The sequence below is a fragment of the Salvia miltiorrhiza genome, unplaced genomic scaffold (assembly GCF_028751815.1).
Source record: "Salvia miltiorrhiza cultivar Shanhuang (shh) unplaced genomic scaffold, IMPLAD_Smil_shh original_scaffold_266, whole genome shotgun sequence".
NCBI classification, from domain to species: Eukaryota; Viridiplantae; Streptophyta; class Magnoliopsida; order Lamiales; family Lamiaceae; genus Salvia; species Salvia miltiorrhiza.
In genome coordinates, this window is record NW_026651513.1 from 365,851 (window position 1) to 384,792 (window position 18,942).

An 18,942-nucleotide genomic window follows, 5' to 3' on the forward strand; every position below is an offset into this window, starting at 1 on the left:
ATATTTATATAACTATGATGAAGTAGTTCTAAAATATTTTTTCAACTTAAAATTATACAATATATATTGGTAGTTTAACAATTAAATCAATATCACATTATTAATTTTTACTGCAAATCATAATTTCTAAATCTATTCATATTTATGGTATAATTTAAAATTTTAAAAAATTAAATTATTTTCGATGCATCACACGTAGTTTGAAATCTTATTCCAAGAATAAATCTTCTAATTAATTTTCATTTGTTTTAAGTACTTTCTTATATGAGCTTCTTTATTTGATTTTTCAAATCCTCATTGAATTCATTAGACTAAATAGATTATAGCATATTTATATTATTTATGCATACTTTCATTCTATACTATTAATTTCTATAGATACGATCTTGTTTGCATCGGTACATATACATTTTACAGTATACATATGAATAAAAGAGTGAATACTTATACCCCACCTCAATAAATGTACTAATATTTCATACGCGTGAGCTGTTTTCATGTAATAGCTTTTATTTGATAAGACATAAATGGACAATTTTACAATATATATGTGTCATTTAGAAACAGCAAGTTGCTCCAAAAATTGTTTGATGTTCCATCATAACTTGCTAAATGCTGATGTTAGTGTGCTGGCCGGCCACCTGGCTCTCCATTATTCGGTTTTAGGGTCAACATGGAACGATAAAGGATTCACTTACAAACAAAAAACTAAAACTAGCCACTTCCAATATAAATAGATATAAAAACTTTCAGATTTTTTCTTTGTTTTTTTATTTTTTATTTTAAAAAAAGGATCAAGAATTTAAGTAAATCTTGGAAGTCAAAACGAAGATCGCATTTGTCAAAGTATGCAAAAGTGGTTTATTCCATGATCCCATTTTCTCCCTTATAGTTGTCTATTACAGGCTTAAAAAAAAGTTGTTTATTACAGGGATAACATTAATTACTTATATTATAATCTTATTGATTCTTCAAAACAAGAAACTTACATGTACCCAAAAATCCTATTAAATTCAAGTATATGACAGGAACCACCACCACCAAATTTTATAATCTTATAGAATTCAAGTTTGGAATCGTTCCTGTTAAACTCTATGACAGGAACCACCACCAAATTTGCCGAGAAGGCCTTTGAAGAAAAAAGGCCAACACTTTGGCAAAATAAGATCACGGGGAGCAAAGAAACTCGCCGCAAGTTCTGTAACATGGCTCACTTGGGTCATTGGATCGAGCATATCTGCGCGGAATGTCCAACGTAGAAGGAGCCGGAGTTCGGAAAGGGTTTCCACTCGAAACCTGACCGAAGGAGATTTCGGTCTGATGAACACGAGGAACACAAAAATCCACGTGGACGAGCACCTCGGGTACCAAAAAAGTAAGATGCCCGACAGAGAAAAGGGAGTCATGTGACTCACAACAAGAAACCCGCTCACCAAAAAGAAAACGACAAAAGTGAGTGGGCCATCATACAGGCGGACAACCCACCAAAAGAAAACGACAGAAGTTGGTGGAAATACAGGCCACTCACCAAAAGCAGACGATAGAGGTGAGTGTAGGATAAAAGTAGCCGGCCCCTACCAGCATTATCACAAGATAACAAAGGAAGGGTCCAGCCTCATGTGAAGGCACTAACAAGCGTCGGCAATCATGGCCGACAAAAGAAAATGGCCATCACATTCAACACAAGCTGGCCATTCGGAAAAAGAATCCCCAAGGGAAATAGAGGGTATCAGACCTCTATATAAACCAAGCTCTGGAGAGGAAAAAGGGCATCGAAAAACCATCATAATTTCACACAACACATTCTCTCTCTAGAAATCTATCTTTGTAATATTTAAATTTTAGTTTTCAAAGTTTTAATTTTAGTTCTTTTATTTTATGTACACAAGTGTTAAGCTACTAATGAGTAGCTAAACAAGTTTGTCTCCTCCCTTAGGGAGATTTTATGAAATAAATTAAGTATTTTATAATTCATCTTTAAACGCTTTGTTTTTGCTCAACTTTTCGGTTTAGTAAAAAAAAAAATCATTTTCCAACAAAATATTATACGTCGGAACTTAGTGAAGGAGGAATGTTGCAACCATCCCTCCCGAACGCGCGTGGTTGGATGGAGCCTGGGGGCAAACGATCCGTAAAACGCAACAAGTACTGACTTCTGAAGAAGACCATTCGACTAAATGTATAATGTGGGTTTATGTTTAGATTAATTTTGAATGTTACGGAAGCATGTTGGGCCTGATAAGTTTTCACCGACTATTTTCAATTTAACTATGGAATTGTATTATGATGAATTACTAGAGGATTTTGTTAAATGATAGTTTTATCATTAATTATGAGTTGAGTAGGTTTGATATATGTTTTATGAAAGCGAATATTTTTTATAGATAGATTATAGAGGTGAGTATTTTAAATTTTGACCCTAATAAGTTTCTGGTTGTCACTATAGTAGTCAAGTACGAATTTGGTTGACAATTGTGTTTGGCTGTCGGTTGGATTTAAATTTTCGAGACTTTTATCTACTCACACCGGAAAACAAAAGACAAAAAATAGAATGCCTCAAAAGAAAAAGAAAAAGAAAAAAACGGAAACAAACAAGGGACATTTGCAAAAATGCCCACATCCTTATAAAAACTTGTAAAATTGCCCACTTTCATAAACAAAAGTGGGCAATTTTACAAGTTTTTATAAGAAGGGGGCATTTTTCCCTATTAACACAACAAACAAACTCAGCCGTAAACGGTATAGTTCGATTATCTAGAGTTGGCAACACGTTTGTTTCTTGTACGTTTAAGTTTTAACCATTAGTTTAATGGCCATTTGTATATATTTTCGTACTTCCGTGAATCTCCATATTAATTATATGTCAAATTAGCCGATAATAGATTAAAACTTTATTAGTACACAATACGTAATTTTTAATTACTATGTATTTGTAGTGAAACGCAATATATTAAAATGAAAATTAAATAAATAGGCATAAACAATAAATTAACAAATAAAATGGGTTACTCAATTGAACTTTTAAGTAGGTTTGGGGGTGATAGCCTCTGAATTAATTTTTTTTGATATTTTGATTTTTTTTTAAATAAACATAATAGTAATAATAATGAATAATATTTTCATAATTAAATGATATAGTTTCAATACATTACAAATAACTTAAGAATAGTTTGAGAAGCAATGAAGGCATGGTAGAGCTAATAGAAGATATCAAGCAAATTAGGGAAAGGAGTTGTTCAAGTGACTCTGTAAAATAATAATCATCACAAGGCAGAGCTGATTGATAGGAGCACCTAAATGCAGCAGATCTAAGGAAGAGGATAAGAAATAATTTATAGTTGAAAAAAGAGTGCATCTGAGAGTGATCTCGTAATCGTTTTACAGGTGGTCCCACAACAATTCCGTAGATGGGAGGAGGAAGAATATTTCATTATCGGCACATTTGAAAAAAAAGAAAAGGTTGAACATACCAAATTACCCCTTAACATCAAGAAGGAAGTTCAAAAGATGGAATTACCTTTGGTCGTACTATTTCCATATTTATCAAAGGCACGTTGCATTTTCAACACGAAAAATTCTGCTACAAGTTTTCTAGTTTTAAAAACACTTGGCATTTATTTGCATTTGAATTCCTTAGTGTTACACTCTAAAAATCCACCCTCATCATTCAAAATATCTTAGGTCTTTACACTTGTCATCAAAACAAACCATTATCTCCCATCTGAATCATATCACGGAACCTGGAAGCAGCCTAATTCTAGCGAAGACTCTGATTCGGTCTATTACTGATTAAAGAAAGACCGGCGTCTCATTTATAGGTTAGATTTCTCTCATTTCATACTAAATCTCTATGTTGGTCAAAGCCACCTTCACCAATTGGTATTTTGTCCCTCATTTATCCGTGGGTATTTTGTCCCTCATTTCACAATTTTTTTAAAAAATATCCTTTCTATTTAAAAAAAAAATAGGAAGGATATTTTTATTTTATTTTATAGTAAATTCATCTAGGTAAAAATATTCCTAATTCTTTTATCGTTCAATAATGTGGCCGAGTTATACAACTAATGTGCACGAGTTGATATTTTTTTTTGACTTGGGGGAATTGGGGAGGGAGAGCAGTGAGGTTTGAACCCAAGACCTCACTGTTTACACACAGGAGGTTGCACCGCTTGGTGTCCCCTTAGGGACTGCACGAGTTGATATTAAAACCGAGACCTGAATTGTAAACCACAACTAAGAGTCCTCAAATGACTCTTTAGTGTGTATTCTCATAATTACCATTTTCTAATGAGTTCATTCGATATATTGCGATAAAGATTATTAATTATCTTGTGAACTTGATTCAAGCATCCCTTCGACAATATCGGATTAAATCATAAAAGGAGTTAAAGCTTCTGAAGGTCAATTTCTGCAAATACTGTTAACCCTATAATTAAAAGTTCTCTAGGTCAAATTTTACCAGTGATTTATAATTTGTCGTAAATTAAATTTACCTCCCTTATGTAGTTTGGTGATTATTACACAAAAATATAAGACTTGATCTCCTATACATTCGTATTTTAATATTTCCTAAAGATTAATTAATAATTATAAAAATTATTTATTTAATTAAAACTTACATGCGGGTACCCGCGGGTATCCCGAGGGTACCTGTTGGGTATCTTCGCCTAGCCAGGGTTCACCACTTGATTCCCGAACCTCCTGTCTTCCCCACTCGTGCTCAAGCACTTGAATCTTCGTCTTCTCAACGCTTCAGGTCTTCAGTTCTTCTCTCCTCTGCTACTCCTTCTCTTCTTCTTCTTCAAAGTCTTCTTCTTCTTCAGCTTCAGATCTACACAATAGAATGAAGGCAAGTAACAGTGATAACAGGAAAGAAAGAATAGAAAGATGAAGAAAGATAGAGTTCAGAGAAGGGGAAAAGGTGTCCTCGGAACACGGTGGAGCTCAGATTTTCCCCTAGAACTCGGCAACCCTTCCGGCAGCAGTTCGATCAAGACCCAAAAATGATGGATATGGAGCGGCTTCTCAGATCTCAGCCACCAACAGAGCCACCAACAGCAGGAGCCTAAGTACAGAACTCCGTTGGCTCAGAAACACCTCAGGTAACCACCAATCAGGGCTCCGGTGAACAGAAAAGCCCGGTGATACCACCACTCAAACAGGGAATCCCGTACTATCAAAGAAAACAACCACACTTGAAAGGAATAGCAGAGCCTTTCTCACTTTGATAATCCGGTTGTCCCCATTTGAGAGAGCATCAGAGATTAATAGGAGAGCAGCAGGTTAACGGGAGGGAGAATCGCCATTGAAGGCGATGGAGAAACCAAGGCAAAAGGGTGGTGGGAAGGTGGATGAGTCGAGAGGTCAGAGGGAGAGAGAGGATTAGGGTTAGATGGAGCGGCGCAGAGTGAAGTGAGAGAGAGTGGGGCTGGGGTGGGATATATCAGGAGGAGAGATGGGCTAGGGTAAGAAGTGGGCTCGGTTCTGGGCCAGAAAGATGGCCCAGGAAAAAGAAAAAAGAAGATAAATGAGAAATGGGCCAACCTCACAGTACCCACGGGTATCCCGAGGGTACCCGATACCCGCAGTTTTTAGGAAAACAATACCCGCACCCGACCCTCTTCCTTGATTTTGCGGGTATCGGGTACCCGATACCCGCGCGGGTATCAGGGCGGGTGAGGGTATACCCGATACCCGCAACCCGAATTTACACCCCTAGTTGTCTCTATGTTAGATCATTCTTCATGGGTTTTTTACGCTTCTGATGTCTGCAATTTAACAGTCTAGATTTGTGTTTATCATCGTATATTTTATTTGATTTTGCCCAAGTTCGTTGGTGTTTTGGCGCAGGAATTGCATGAAGTGTGGTTGGAAGCTCATGGATGAAGAAAGATGGAGGAAGACGTGAATTTGATTAAGATGACGTTGATTTGGAAGAAAATTAGAGATTGGGCTTGGATTAATTATATTCTGGATTTAATTATACCCAAAATTCATGTTTTAATTAACTTTGGGTTTTTGTTTTGATTAAGGTCGAAAAGCCCATTACATAGGGGTGATCGGCACTTTAGGGATTGAATCCCATATATATATATATATATATATATATATATATATATATATATATATATAGGGAATGGATCAAAAAAGAAAGCTAAATGTAGAGAGAATGAAGAATTAATCATGGACGTTTATTTCTTTGCATCCAACGGCCAATTAAATATATGATTGCTGCGTTTTTTAATAGGTAAAAGGATAGATATGTAAAACTCTATACTAAATTTTAGGTAACCGATATCTACTATAATTAAGCTAATTATATTCCTTTGAATTTGGGAAAGAGATCATGCATATCTATCATTATAATTTAACCGACAATGATGAATTGGTTAGGTATTAATTATTCTTTGTTCCAATTATTTTTATTTTTTTGATGAATTCTAATTTTCTTTTGTTTTATGGAAGATCTTAGTCTGATTTTTTTCACTCTTTGCGTCTTTCTTTTATTTATTTTTTTATTTCACATAATTATTAATTTGTGCATTTTTTTTTTCTTTCACCATAAAATTTTCAACACTAGTTCAAAAACAAGCAATTGCAAAAATATTGATTTTTGTTTTTATGGATGACATTTCATTAATTTTGTTTGTTTTTTAGATTAAATAATGGCCAATTGCGACATTATTTCAAATTTTGTAACATATTCAGTAGATTGTTCATATTATTCGCACAACTTGAAAGTTTATTCAGTTTAATATGTTAAATTATTCAGGTCAATTAAATGTTCATTCAGCAGAGTCTGTATTTCATATTTTGTAACATATTGAGTATACTTTTCACTTTATTCGCAAACATTGTAATATTATCTGAATAATTTGTTCAAATAATTTATTTGTTCAAATAATTTTAATATGTATTCACAAAGTAATATTATCTGAATAAATAATATAGAATTTTCACCTAATTTATATTTTTATTAATTCAGTAATTAATTATGAAGAATTTAAGTCTTAATCGCTTAAATAAAATTAGTAATTCATGTAGTATTTTTTTTCATTAGTACGTTTGTATATCAAGTGTTATTTCAAAACCTGTACATATTAATTTTTGTTCTTTGTGCGATAGCCAATAATTATATTGTATTTGAATATTATTCAAAATGTATCTAAATAAGAATTATATTTTTACGAATAAGGATATTAATTTTTTGAATAATTTTCTTTGTTCGATAAATATAATTTTATTGTAATTTAATATTGTTCAAAATGTACCCAAATAAAACTTATATTTTTGCGAATAAGGATACTAATTTGCTGAATAACGTAAATGTTACTCATAAATTGTGAATAAGGAATATATTTTGTTGAATTAAGTAGCATAATCCATGAATATATCGTATTCGAATATTGTTCAAGACGTACCGAATAAAAATCATATTTACGCGAATAAGAAAAATAGTTTGCTGAATAATTTTTATGATACTCATAAATTGTGAATAAGGTTGTTAAATAAAGTAGCATTATTAATGAATATATCATATTCGAATATTGTTCAAGACGTACCGAATAAAAATCATATTTATGCGAATAAGGAAAATAGTTTGTGGAATAATTTATATGATACTCATAATTAAATTGTGAATAAGAAAACTATTATATCGAATAAAGTAATATTACTCATGAATATAAAAATTCAATTAACATAAAATCAAACAAAACTAAAATATCTGAATCGTCACATCCAAAAGAAAAACAGATATTGTAGACACGATCCTTTCCTCACCGCCAAGCCTCTAGCTTCACCCTTCGAATATTCGAGCAGCAGGCTCGCTGAGACCTTCATCAGATAAGAACAATGTTGCATACTGGAGAATTCAATAATAGGTATTCAATACTCAAATAATGATGTATTAACCATTCATGAAGTAAAATCTATAACATACAATCGAAATCTCCAACGGAAGTAATTTATTGATCCGAAAACAAAAATGATAATTTCCAACACATACATTGAATATTCAACAAATAAATCAACGCATTTTTCTATGTTTTCCGACCAACTATAAAGAGCAAATAATAAAGATTAATTTGTTTCCCATGAATCTAAATGTTCCGACCGACACTGGATCGAGAAAGTTGAACAATAAACAATCAGAAAAGATGAATTTTTTTTGGAAGAATTGAATAAAAAACCATAATACCTGGAGAAGAATCATCGCCGATCTATCAAGAAGTAAGGTTTCTGGGTTTGAGGTGTGTTCGTTCTTGGAGAGAAATCGTCGCCGATCTATCAAGAAGTAGGGTTTGAGGTTTGTTCTTGCCTGGAGAGAAATCGTCGTCAATTTGGTAGGATTTTTGGAATGAGGTGTAGTCATGGTTGGTGGGGATGAATAAATCCTATTTTCATGGGAGTTAATTTCGGATGGTAAGTTTCATCCGAATAGATTTGTCAAAGTTGCCCTTATTCAATTTAAAAACTATTTTAATTATTAATTTATGGAATTAAAATAGTACAGCATCAAATCAATCTAACCGTCCAATTCCACTACTTGGGCGGTTATGATTAATTCCTTAATCTCTATATGTAAGGGGTTTCTTTATAGATCTCAACCCTATATATATATATATATATATATATATATATATATATATATATATATATATAGGGAAAAGTTCTATTGAGAAAGGTAAATATTTAAAGAAATGAGAAAGGTTGTCGTCCATTCGATCTGCTGGATTTGACGATCACGATTAATTCCATCCGTCTGCCTTATTTTACGTATTAAGGTTACTAGTGTCTTTCTTTAGTTTCTGTAACCGACGCTCTCCATATTTTACGGAATCAGTTTTTTTACTTTTGGCAGCGCATGGTTTAGTCATTAGTGACGTAAATGTATAATTTAATATTTTTTTAAGTTTCAAATAATAAAATAACTATAATTGATAATTTAACTAAGGTTTTTAGTAGCAGCCTAAGCTCATTTGACTGCAACGAACTATTCATAGCTTAATTTCAAAATTTATGTCGTGAATGGTTCAGATGAGTGCTGAACTTGCATAGTTGATTCTTGCAAAAATATGTTCATTAAAGTGCATCATTATGTTCAGTATATACAGGTTATAAATGAACCTATAGATTTTTCTTTGCAATCTATTTAGTTTGTCCTGGTCTCAGAAACATGTTCTGAACTTGCATGCTTATTATCCAGCTAGTTGGTTGCGTCATACCCAAACATAAGTTTTCTTTACTACAATATTTTCGTTGAACTTTTTACATTTTCTATTGAACTTAGGGGAGTTTTTGCCGAACATGTATCAAACAATAATAATAAAATACAAACGCAATCCATATTTTTGTAAACGGAATGTTTTTAAACATTGTATGCCTGTTTTTGTAGATTAAATATATTTATAATGGAATTTTTATTGTATATATGTCTATAACCTTTGTCATTGTAGACTTGCTGACATCCAAATGCGGATCATTAATCGAAATCCATATCAATAAATATCTAAAAAATTCTAAAAAACAACGCAGTGAACTCCACACAACATAAGAACATCTGAAACGAAAAACACTACTAATTCCCATGTTCAATACAAAGTTCATAACTTTATTAATTCATGTTCAAAGGAATGTATTAATGGGCTAAATAACAATGAAAATCTATAAAGTACAAAAAAAGACAAATAATCAATTGAAGATATGCCTACTGTGGCAATACATCATGAAAAACTGCTGACGACGTTCGATATGTAGCCTTTCGTAGTCCGCATTCACCTTGCCACCAACATCAGGTCCATCAGTAGCATCCTCTACGCTTTTACCTTCTTCCTCTGATGGGGCAGGTTTGCTCCTTTTCTTTGGACTCCTTAACAAATGATTAAATATTAGAACAGACCAAGCACTCAAAAAAAATGTAAAATCTACAGTTGCAAACTAAGTAAACATAATATTTAAATGTCATTATCTTTTTACCTCTTTCATTTGGTATTATTTTTACCACTACTAGATCTTGCTAGCATTGTTTTCTCTCCACCTATGAAAACAGTTAGGATGCAACACTTTAAATGTAAACAACTTGTAAGTTTTTGCTACGGTCCCTGTATACCTTAAACCTAGCCTGGAACCTTTTGCAAAGACAACCTAGTCCTTTTTCTCACAGGTTCAGACGAATACAACTCAACTGGTAATAAAATAAGTAGGTAAGCACATAAAAGAATGGCCTATTAATTAGTCTCAACAAACATTACTTGTTTGTTATGAATCTGCATGCTTTTTCTTTCGAACTTCTTATACTGCAGCTGTGAACATGGAAACAATATTCATTACATTTCATCTGAACATATTCACATTGGCAATAACAGTTCAACAAACCTGTGTACATGTTCATATTAAAGTCAATAACAGTTTAACACACTAGAAATCTAAGATTTAATACTGCATTATTCAGGAATTGTTTTGCAAAGTAACAGAGGAGTACAACGACACAAAATGAACAAGCCAATTGAGTTTAATAGCTAAATTTTAGTCACAATAACATTCAATTAAAATTGATGTTCATTAACAATGAACAATGAACATACTGTTATTGCAAAATTCATTAAGCTTCAATTGAGAAATGTCTATTTTTTATTCAAAGGAATATAATGTTCATACATTCCACATATATAACTGAAACTCTGGACAAACATATTGCTTTCAAAATTATTGAAGAATTCACCGAACAACTATCAAGATTGTTCACAATTATGCCCAGGGATGACGAAGACTTATAAAACCATATCAGAAAATCCTTATACTGTAGTAGCAAGTGAACACCATAAAAACTATTTAAAACCAGGAGACGATGTATATAAATATATATATATATAATTTTTATGAGTACCTTGAACGATTTTTTTTGAACTATGAACAACATCAATATCTGTCAACAAATACTATTATTTTGGGACGATGAACAACAATCAGTATAATATAACACCATTAGAAAATGAAGGTATCTATCGGCACAGTAGATCACAGACGAAGAACATTAGGAAGAATATTATCACCAATCCCGAACGAATACGACACAAATTTATCACATATTACACGAGTAACATTAAATTGGACAAGAATTGCACCTTCAAAATCTTCCCGAAGTCTGACGAATTAAGGAAACAGATTGCTCCCGTTGAACAAGTTCGGCGGCCCAAAAAAAAGTGAGCAGCAAAAATATGCCTCCAAAACCATTGAGTAAAATTCTTCAAAATCTTTTCGAATCATACTCTCTAAGGAAGGGGAGCAAATCCCGGGATTGGATTAATCTGAGTAATCTGTCGAATTTCAATTTTACGAGTATAACCTTTTTCGTATAAATAATTGAATGGAATCAATACTTGGTTGATGGTAAATAAGATTACAGAATGAAATCTGGACCATCCATTACCCATAAATCAATGGTATTGATTTAATCTTAATTCTAACTCTAAGGGTCTTTCTCTATAGAATTGGACCCTATATATATATATATATATATATATATATATATTTGCTTACACTACAAGAAATTGGGCGATTAGCGACGGAATTTTCCGTCGCTAATCGCAAAAAATCCGTCGCTATTTTCGATCACCGACGGATCAACGACGGCCGCCGTGTGTCGCTGTAAAAGTGATCGGTAAAAAAAATACCGATGGAATTTCGCATCCGTCGATAATTACCGACGGAAATACCGACGGACTGTCCGTAGGTAAGCACACGATGACGCCGGCGTCATCTGAAATCAATGACGGAAAATTCTGTCGGTATTAGCGACAGAATTCATTTCCGTCGCTATTTTTTTTACGAAAAATAATATTTTTTTTTTGTAATACTCCCTCCGTCCCAAACGAAATGTCATGTTTTCCTTTTTGGGCTGTCCCAAACGAAATGTCATGTTTCCTTTTTTGGCAATACACTCTCTCTGTATACTTAATATTTAAATAATTTCCATCAACCCACTTTATTTACTTTATACACATTTCTTAATCTCCGTGCCGAAAAGAAATAGGACATTTCGTTTGGGACGGAGGGAGTATCAATCTAACTTTATTCTCCACAAGTATTGTGGTATTTCTAATGTATTTTGAACTTAATTGCATACGTTAAGACGAACTTCCCAGTGGGTCACCCATCTTAATTGTGTTCTAATTCAAGCACGCTTAACCTTGAAGTTCTTTTCGAGTGGTCACCAGTACAGAACACGCACATTATTGATATAACTATCACCTATCAATTCATTTAAACTCTATTTTAATATACAATATCATTTATTCATAACCTTAGAATATGCTGAAGTCATATCTAAGACTTGTGGTGCCGACGAAAGAATGACGGTAAATATACGATTGAATTTAAAATAATAAAAAATATTAATATTATAGTTACTTAAAAATATATATATATATTATTGTTGAAAATAACAATAAATTTAAAATATTCTCAATAATTTAAAAATAAGAATAAATTAGAATATTAATTTAAAATAATAAAAAATATTTTAAAAAAATAAAAATAACAAAAAAAAATCAATAATATTTACCGACGGATTATTAATTAAAAAATAAAAAATAAAAAAATAAAAAAAATAAAAAATAATTAAAAATAAAAAATAAATAATATTTAACGACGGAATATTTTCCATCGCTAATAATTTCGTCGGTAAATTAAAAAAAAATTTAAAAAAAAAATTAAAAAAATAATAAATACTCCCTCCGTCCCATTGGGCTTGTCCCATTTGATTTCGGTAAGGTTATTAAGGAGATAATATTAAGTGTGTAGATAAAGTAGGAGAGAGAAAATGATAAAGTGATAAAGTAGGAGAGTTATTTATAGAAATGAGACAAGATGGTGGGACAAACAAAAAAGGAATACGGGACAAGATCAATGGGACGGAGGGAGTAATATTTAACGACGGATTATATTTCGTCGCTATTCCGTCGGTAAATAAAAAAATAATTAAAAAAAATTAAAAATAATGAATAATATTTAACGACAGATTATTTTCTGTCGCTAATAATTCTGTCGCTATTCCGTCGGTAAAATTTTGAAAACATCTTCGTCGGAATTCCGCCGTTGTTTCGTCGGTGATTACCAACGGATTATTTTCGATCTGTAATTCCATCGGTGTCCGATATATTTTTTTGTAGTGTTAGTAAAAGACAGCCGCATGCATTAGATTGGAGAAGTTAGGTTTATTTTTTATAATTCCTACACAGCCGCTAGTTAATAGAGGTTTTATTTTTTAAGTGCTACACGTTTTTTAATTCTTAAGATTTTAGTTTTAGTTTTTCAATTCTCTCTCTTGTTTTGACTTTGGAACTTGGCGGCTGGATCATCAAAATTGGAGCAGACGATTTCTTTCAATTTCTTTTGGTGGTGATTTAATTCAATTGCAATTTAATTATTGTTCTATGTTTGCTTTTATTTATTTGATTGTTGCTAGTTTAATTATGAGTAGCTAAATCTTTAATTCGGCGAGAATAATGAAGTATTGATTTAATAATATGTGAGACCTAATTGAGCATATAATTGATTCCTGTTGATTTCGATTTAATTCGGCGACAATTATGATTTTATTTAAGTCTGGCCAACTTAGGAAGTCAATCGGTTCCTGCAAATTCGTAATTGTTGGAATAGGGCTGATTAGTGATAAAGCTACCATGTTCGTAGTAGGAATAAATTGGTAGACGAGTTATTACTTGCATTCTTGGATAATTTATCTAAATTGGGTTCCTTCATCTTAATGCTATTAGAATATTAAATCTAGGTTTGGCGTCTCCAACTAGGTTATATTTTAATAAGGGAAATAGGCAGGTCTGGCGTCTCCAGCTGTCTATCGACACAGTAAGTAGGAATTGGGGTACGTCCGTTGCGTTCATGGTATCCTATAACTGGTTGGTTGATAGGGATTAATTTATCTTTGCGTTGATGATCAGAGTTATTAAATTAGTATGGATTTATTCCAGCCGAGTTACCTTTCTTTGATTAATTTCTATTTGCAATTTTTGTTGATTTATTTGCTTTCTTAGTTTATTAGTATTTTCTCTCTCAAAATTAAGGCGTGCTAGCTACACCAATTTAGATCTCCAGAAAATTGATTGCAATTACCCATTCTCTGTGGTTCGACCCTGCTTGCTACTAAACTATACTAATTCTTAGTTATTGCAGAAATTATTTGGTGGGATACGACGTCCACCAGCTTCTCTGTGTGTTTTTGTTGTGTTATTATGTTGTATTGGTCAGAAAGGCAAGTAGGCCCTGTAGTTGGGCAAGTATCTTGCAAAACGTAAAAATACTCTATGACTGATGATCGATTGTGTCTTTAATCTGGCTAATTATGTCTTTTTTTTAAGCCTTGCTATTTGTTATGAATGTGCATTTTTTGTTATTGCTCTGGTATGGTTGGAGGAAATGCATTAGCCTTCTTCCAGCAATGTAGGATTTCTTGTAGGTTGTCGCCTGATATAGGGCGTCCCATTTACACGAGAAATCAGTACTGAACATAGGAATCTTAATGTCGAGTTCGAGAAGAAGATGGACAGGTCCGTTGTGAATTAGAATTTGAATGTTGCTGGCAGCTCTGCTGCTGGCAAAATTTCGATACCTTTATGCAAATTTCGGACAAATGACCATGTTATGACAAAGATTCTTGTATTTTTTTATGTGTAACAAGTTTTTTCTATGACTTGCCCCATAATATTTCAATACATATATATTCAATAACATTTGTTGAATATATACAAATTGTTGTAAATCAAAACGATTTCTATATCAAATTTTTGTTAATTTATTTATACATTCAGTAGTGTTCTTTATTTCAATGTATATTCTTAATTTCTCTACTGAAGTGAAAGATTGGGCGAAAGAACTTACTCGGTTGAGGGGTTATCACTGATCAAATGGTGGAATATGCCAATGCTGTTGTTTTTACTTTTGGTTCTTATAGACTCGGTATAAGGAGCTTATATACATGATTGGACGTTTTCATCATTTACAGCATTTTAATGACTCCTGTTGAAAATGCTTGTAATTCTAAGACTATGTGTTTTATGTCATTCATACTTGAAACTATTAAAGAATTATGCAACATGTATTTAAGGTTTAAAATGAACTAATGTTTTATCAGCATATCATCATAGTGTAAGGCTGATTTTGTGCAACTTCTATTGTAGTAGTCTTCAGTGCGTGAAACTGATTATGTGCATCTTGTATTATAGTGATATTCAGTACGTATTATGCATTATTCATTAGACATTTGGAATAAGTGTGCAATGACTTACGATTATGCACAATTTGGAACATGGGCATATTATATGCAACTTCTATTGTAATCGTATTCAGTGCATAATTAAAACTGATTATGTGCATCTTGTATTATAGTCGTATTCAGTACGTATTAAATATTATTCATTAGGTGTGCAATGACTTACGATTATGCACAATTTGGAACATGATTAATTTGTTTATAATAATTTTATCATGTGTTCCACTTTTAAACTCGAACAAATAAATTTTGGAATATTGTAGTTGGTTTTGATGAATGTTAAAGGTTTGAAACTGAATATCGTATGAATTGCTACTGAACAACGTATTATTACATTGAGATCATAATAACTATGATGTTACTATTAAATTTGAATACACCTATTAAGAATCCATAATATTATTTAAAATTTTAAAGATCAATAATTAACTTAAAAAATGTTGTAAGTTATGTTGTGTGGTTAAAATAACATTATTTAAAATTTTAATTTTGTATCATATATGTAAAAAATACACTTCAACAAACATGGCAAATTATTGAATATTAACAGAGATATTTATGAATATACGTACGTACTAAAAATGACGAATAAGAATTTAAACAAAAACATTGACAAAATTTTTGACTTCTTTCATGTACATAACATGGCCTATATAGGTGTGTCAAATACAAGCGCATTTAAATCCTCAAGATTAAATTGAAATAAAAAATTGACTAATATAATCCAACATAATAAATGTCATGACAACAAAAAAGAGTGAGAAAGAGAGAATTATATACAAATTACCAAAATAAACGAAAAAAAGAGACAGGGAAAAAGAGAGAATTTGATTCTAATTAAATATACCATAAATAAAATAATGTCAAAGAAATTACATAAAAATTATAGTTACTACTGATAATTAGGTAATTACACATTTAATCTTTTCCTAAATAAATAATGATTAAAATCAGAAAATATTGTAGCCATATAATATATTAAATAATCAACGCCTACAATTCAATCTAAGATCTCACCATATTTGAAGTATGTCGTTAAAACCATTTATTATATATATATATATATATATGTGTGTGTGTGTGTGAAATATGAAGACATGATACAAAAACTTATTACAAATATTAAGTTGAAAAACTATGAGCAAGTCTCCAAGTTGGGTGAGGCTGGCCGAGAACATTTTTATTCAAAAGAAAAACAAATTAATAGTTATTGGTGAAGCAGCTGTCCCACAACAGGCGATGGATTAGAAATCTTGTCGGAAAATCGCAATAATTTGTCCACACACGCGTTCACATTCGCCAAATCAATAGTGATATCAATAAAATACTGGATTACTTACTTAATTATATTTAGAGATTTGAAAGATCAATCCCTAATGTCTGAGTAATACCTACTTAAATATATCAATCATACCAAGTACAAATCATAATACATATTTCCCTCTATATGTGCTTATTTTGAATAAAACCGACATGAAAAGAGACGGTAGACAACAAGATGAAATTCCAATTAGTGTTCCAGATTTCTCGATATGGGACGTCGGTTTTGATCAAATTTTATTTCACAATGATCCAACCAATCTCGAAGTAAAAAACCATAAAGGAAATAAAATTGCAGGTAAATTACAAGAGATGGAAGGCGCAAGAATCAGTGAGCGGTTGGATAAGAAAATAGTGCACAGAGAAATTGAGAGGCAAAGGAGAAAAGAAATGGCCGACCTTCACGCCTCTCTCCGTTCAGTCCTCCCTTCCAAGTGTATCAAGGTAAACCACAAAAAGAATACATTAATTTAATGTTATACAACCACTTCAAAAATTGATCTTCATGATTTTTTAAAATTTTCAAGGGCACGCGGTCGGCATCAGATCAAATTCATGAGGCTACAAAGTATATAAGGTATATGCAGAATAAAGTTAGACAGCTGGAAATGAAGAGGGAGTTCTAGCAAGGCTTTGCCTATTACAGTAAGGGTTCAGCGATGCACGGCCGGCGTCGAGGTGTTGATCTTGGCGGAAGGGCGAAGCCTTCACCTATCGAGAATCCTGGAGCTGCTGCTCGATGAAGGCCTCAATGTTGTCCACTGTAATTGCACCAAATTTGATGGAAGGTTGCATTGCACCATCCAATCTGAGGTACGCGTATGTTATAATTAAATAAATCCTAGCTATTTCCAATTAATAATATATATATTCATTTCATTTTTAGGATGTAACTAGTCCGAGTATCGATCTCCAGATGCTGCAAGTAAAGCTGACGAGTAATATTGACAAATTTAGTGATCAAGTATGATGCAAGATTCTTGCATCATTTTTATGAGCTGTTGAAAGAGTTATTCGAGTAAGTTTGCATAAGTGGGATCAGCATTGATTTGGCATTGTTTTTCTTGCTCATGGAGACGATAGTGGTTTGATCTGTTCATTTGTTATTGATTAACAAATCATGTCATACATTAGGGTTACCTATTTTGTTATGGGATCATCAATGCATACTGGTGTTCTGGGCCTTAAACTTTGATCTAGAAATTAACTTGTTAGGCTTTAAAAGTTAAAGATTTATTTTTCTTTACCCTAATGTTATTCATATATAGTAACAATCGAAAATTAATACTTATGTCGTCAGTTGTGGGAGGGGGAGCAATGTGGGTTTCACCTAATTAATAAGTCCTCTTTCATTTACTTAACTTTACCATATATCTTGGACTGTCACTGTTAGTTTAAGTGAAATTTATGCCCATTAATTCAATTGGGAAAAAATATCTTATATATGTTTAAATCAAATATGGGTTGACAATAGCCATGTCATTGCTTGCTGGTTACACATTGAATGGACACAACGAAGAGGCAGAGCTTAATGCTAATTAACTAAGATCCCCTTGTACTCTACTCATGTTAAATGAATAAATTTTTATTTGGCCTTTCAAATAGAGAAAAAAAAACGTTATTGAATATTAAGTACATGCAGCAGTTCACTCAAATAATTAGTTGTATTAATTAATGGCTCTTTCCATGATCTATAGAACATCTCATAGAGAAGGAAATAAGCATATCTCGAAGCGAACACCGAGGATCCCACTCTTCATTTATTTTTTTATCTCGATCAAAACAGACATAATATTGAAATTTCCACTTATCATGCAAATTTGTTTTAAGGAAACTTTGTCAAGACTGTCGTGCCAAATCCAATTCAAAATATAGCTCTGCCCATTCTAGTCAATAATCTATAGATCTATCTAGGGAAATTCTCGATTTTAAATTTATATCCTTGCCCAAAAATCAACACGATGCCATGCTACAGTGAAGCTTTCGGCTGAAAAGTTTCTCTCTCCCGTTGAGGGAGTGCGCGCAGCCCACGGGCTTGACTTTAACGTCCTCCGTCTCCCCTTTGCCGGTGACCGGGCCGTCCCCTCCGCCACCCGGCGTTCGGCCACTCCATTAGCTTGCTCCGAACAAGAGCTGAGCGCCGCCGGAACACTCACGGCTGGTCTGGTTCGGCCGTCCGCCACCGCCACCTGACGTTCGGCACCTCAGCGGCAGCCGCCATAGCTTGCTCCGACTGAGAGCTGCGGGCTGCTGCTCCATCACGACTGGTCTGGTGCGAGGAAAAGAGGCCGCAGCGGCAGACCAGGGGATCGAGATCTGCGGACCAGGTTGAG

The 18,942-nt window shown here is 32.9% G+C and overlaps 1 long non-coding RNA gene and 1 pseudogene across 2 annotated transcripts; one reads left to right on the forward strand and one right to left on the reverse strand.

Annotated features, from left to right (window-relative positions):
• Positions 1–7,629: 7,629 nt before the first annotated feature.
• Positions 7,630–8,347, reverse strand: LOC131003751 (uncharacterized). The gene is made up of 2 exons (XR_009094783.1): positions 8,201–8,347; positions 7,630–7,864 (listed from the first exon to the last, which is right to left on the reverse strand). It is a non-coding gene; the product is annotated as an uncharacterized LOC131003751 (long non-coding RNA).
• Positions 8,348–16,645: 8,298 nt separating this feature from the next.
• On the forward strand, positions 16,646–17,855 carry LOC131003769 (transcription factor bHLH36-like; annotated as a pseudogene). Its single transcript, XR_009094789.1, has 3 exons — positions 16,646–17,053; positions 17,137–17,422; positions 17,496–17,855. The product of XR_009094789.1 is annotated as a transcription factor bHLH36-like (transcript).
• Positions 17,856–18,942: the final 1,087 nt, after the last annotated feature.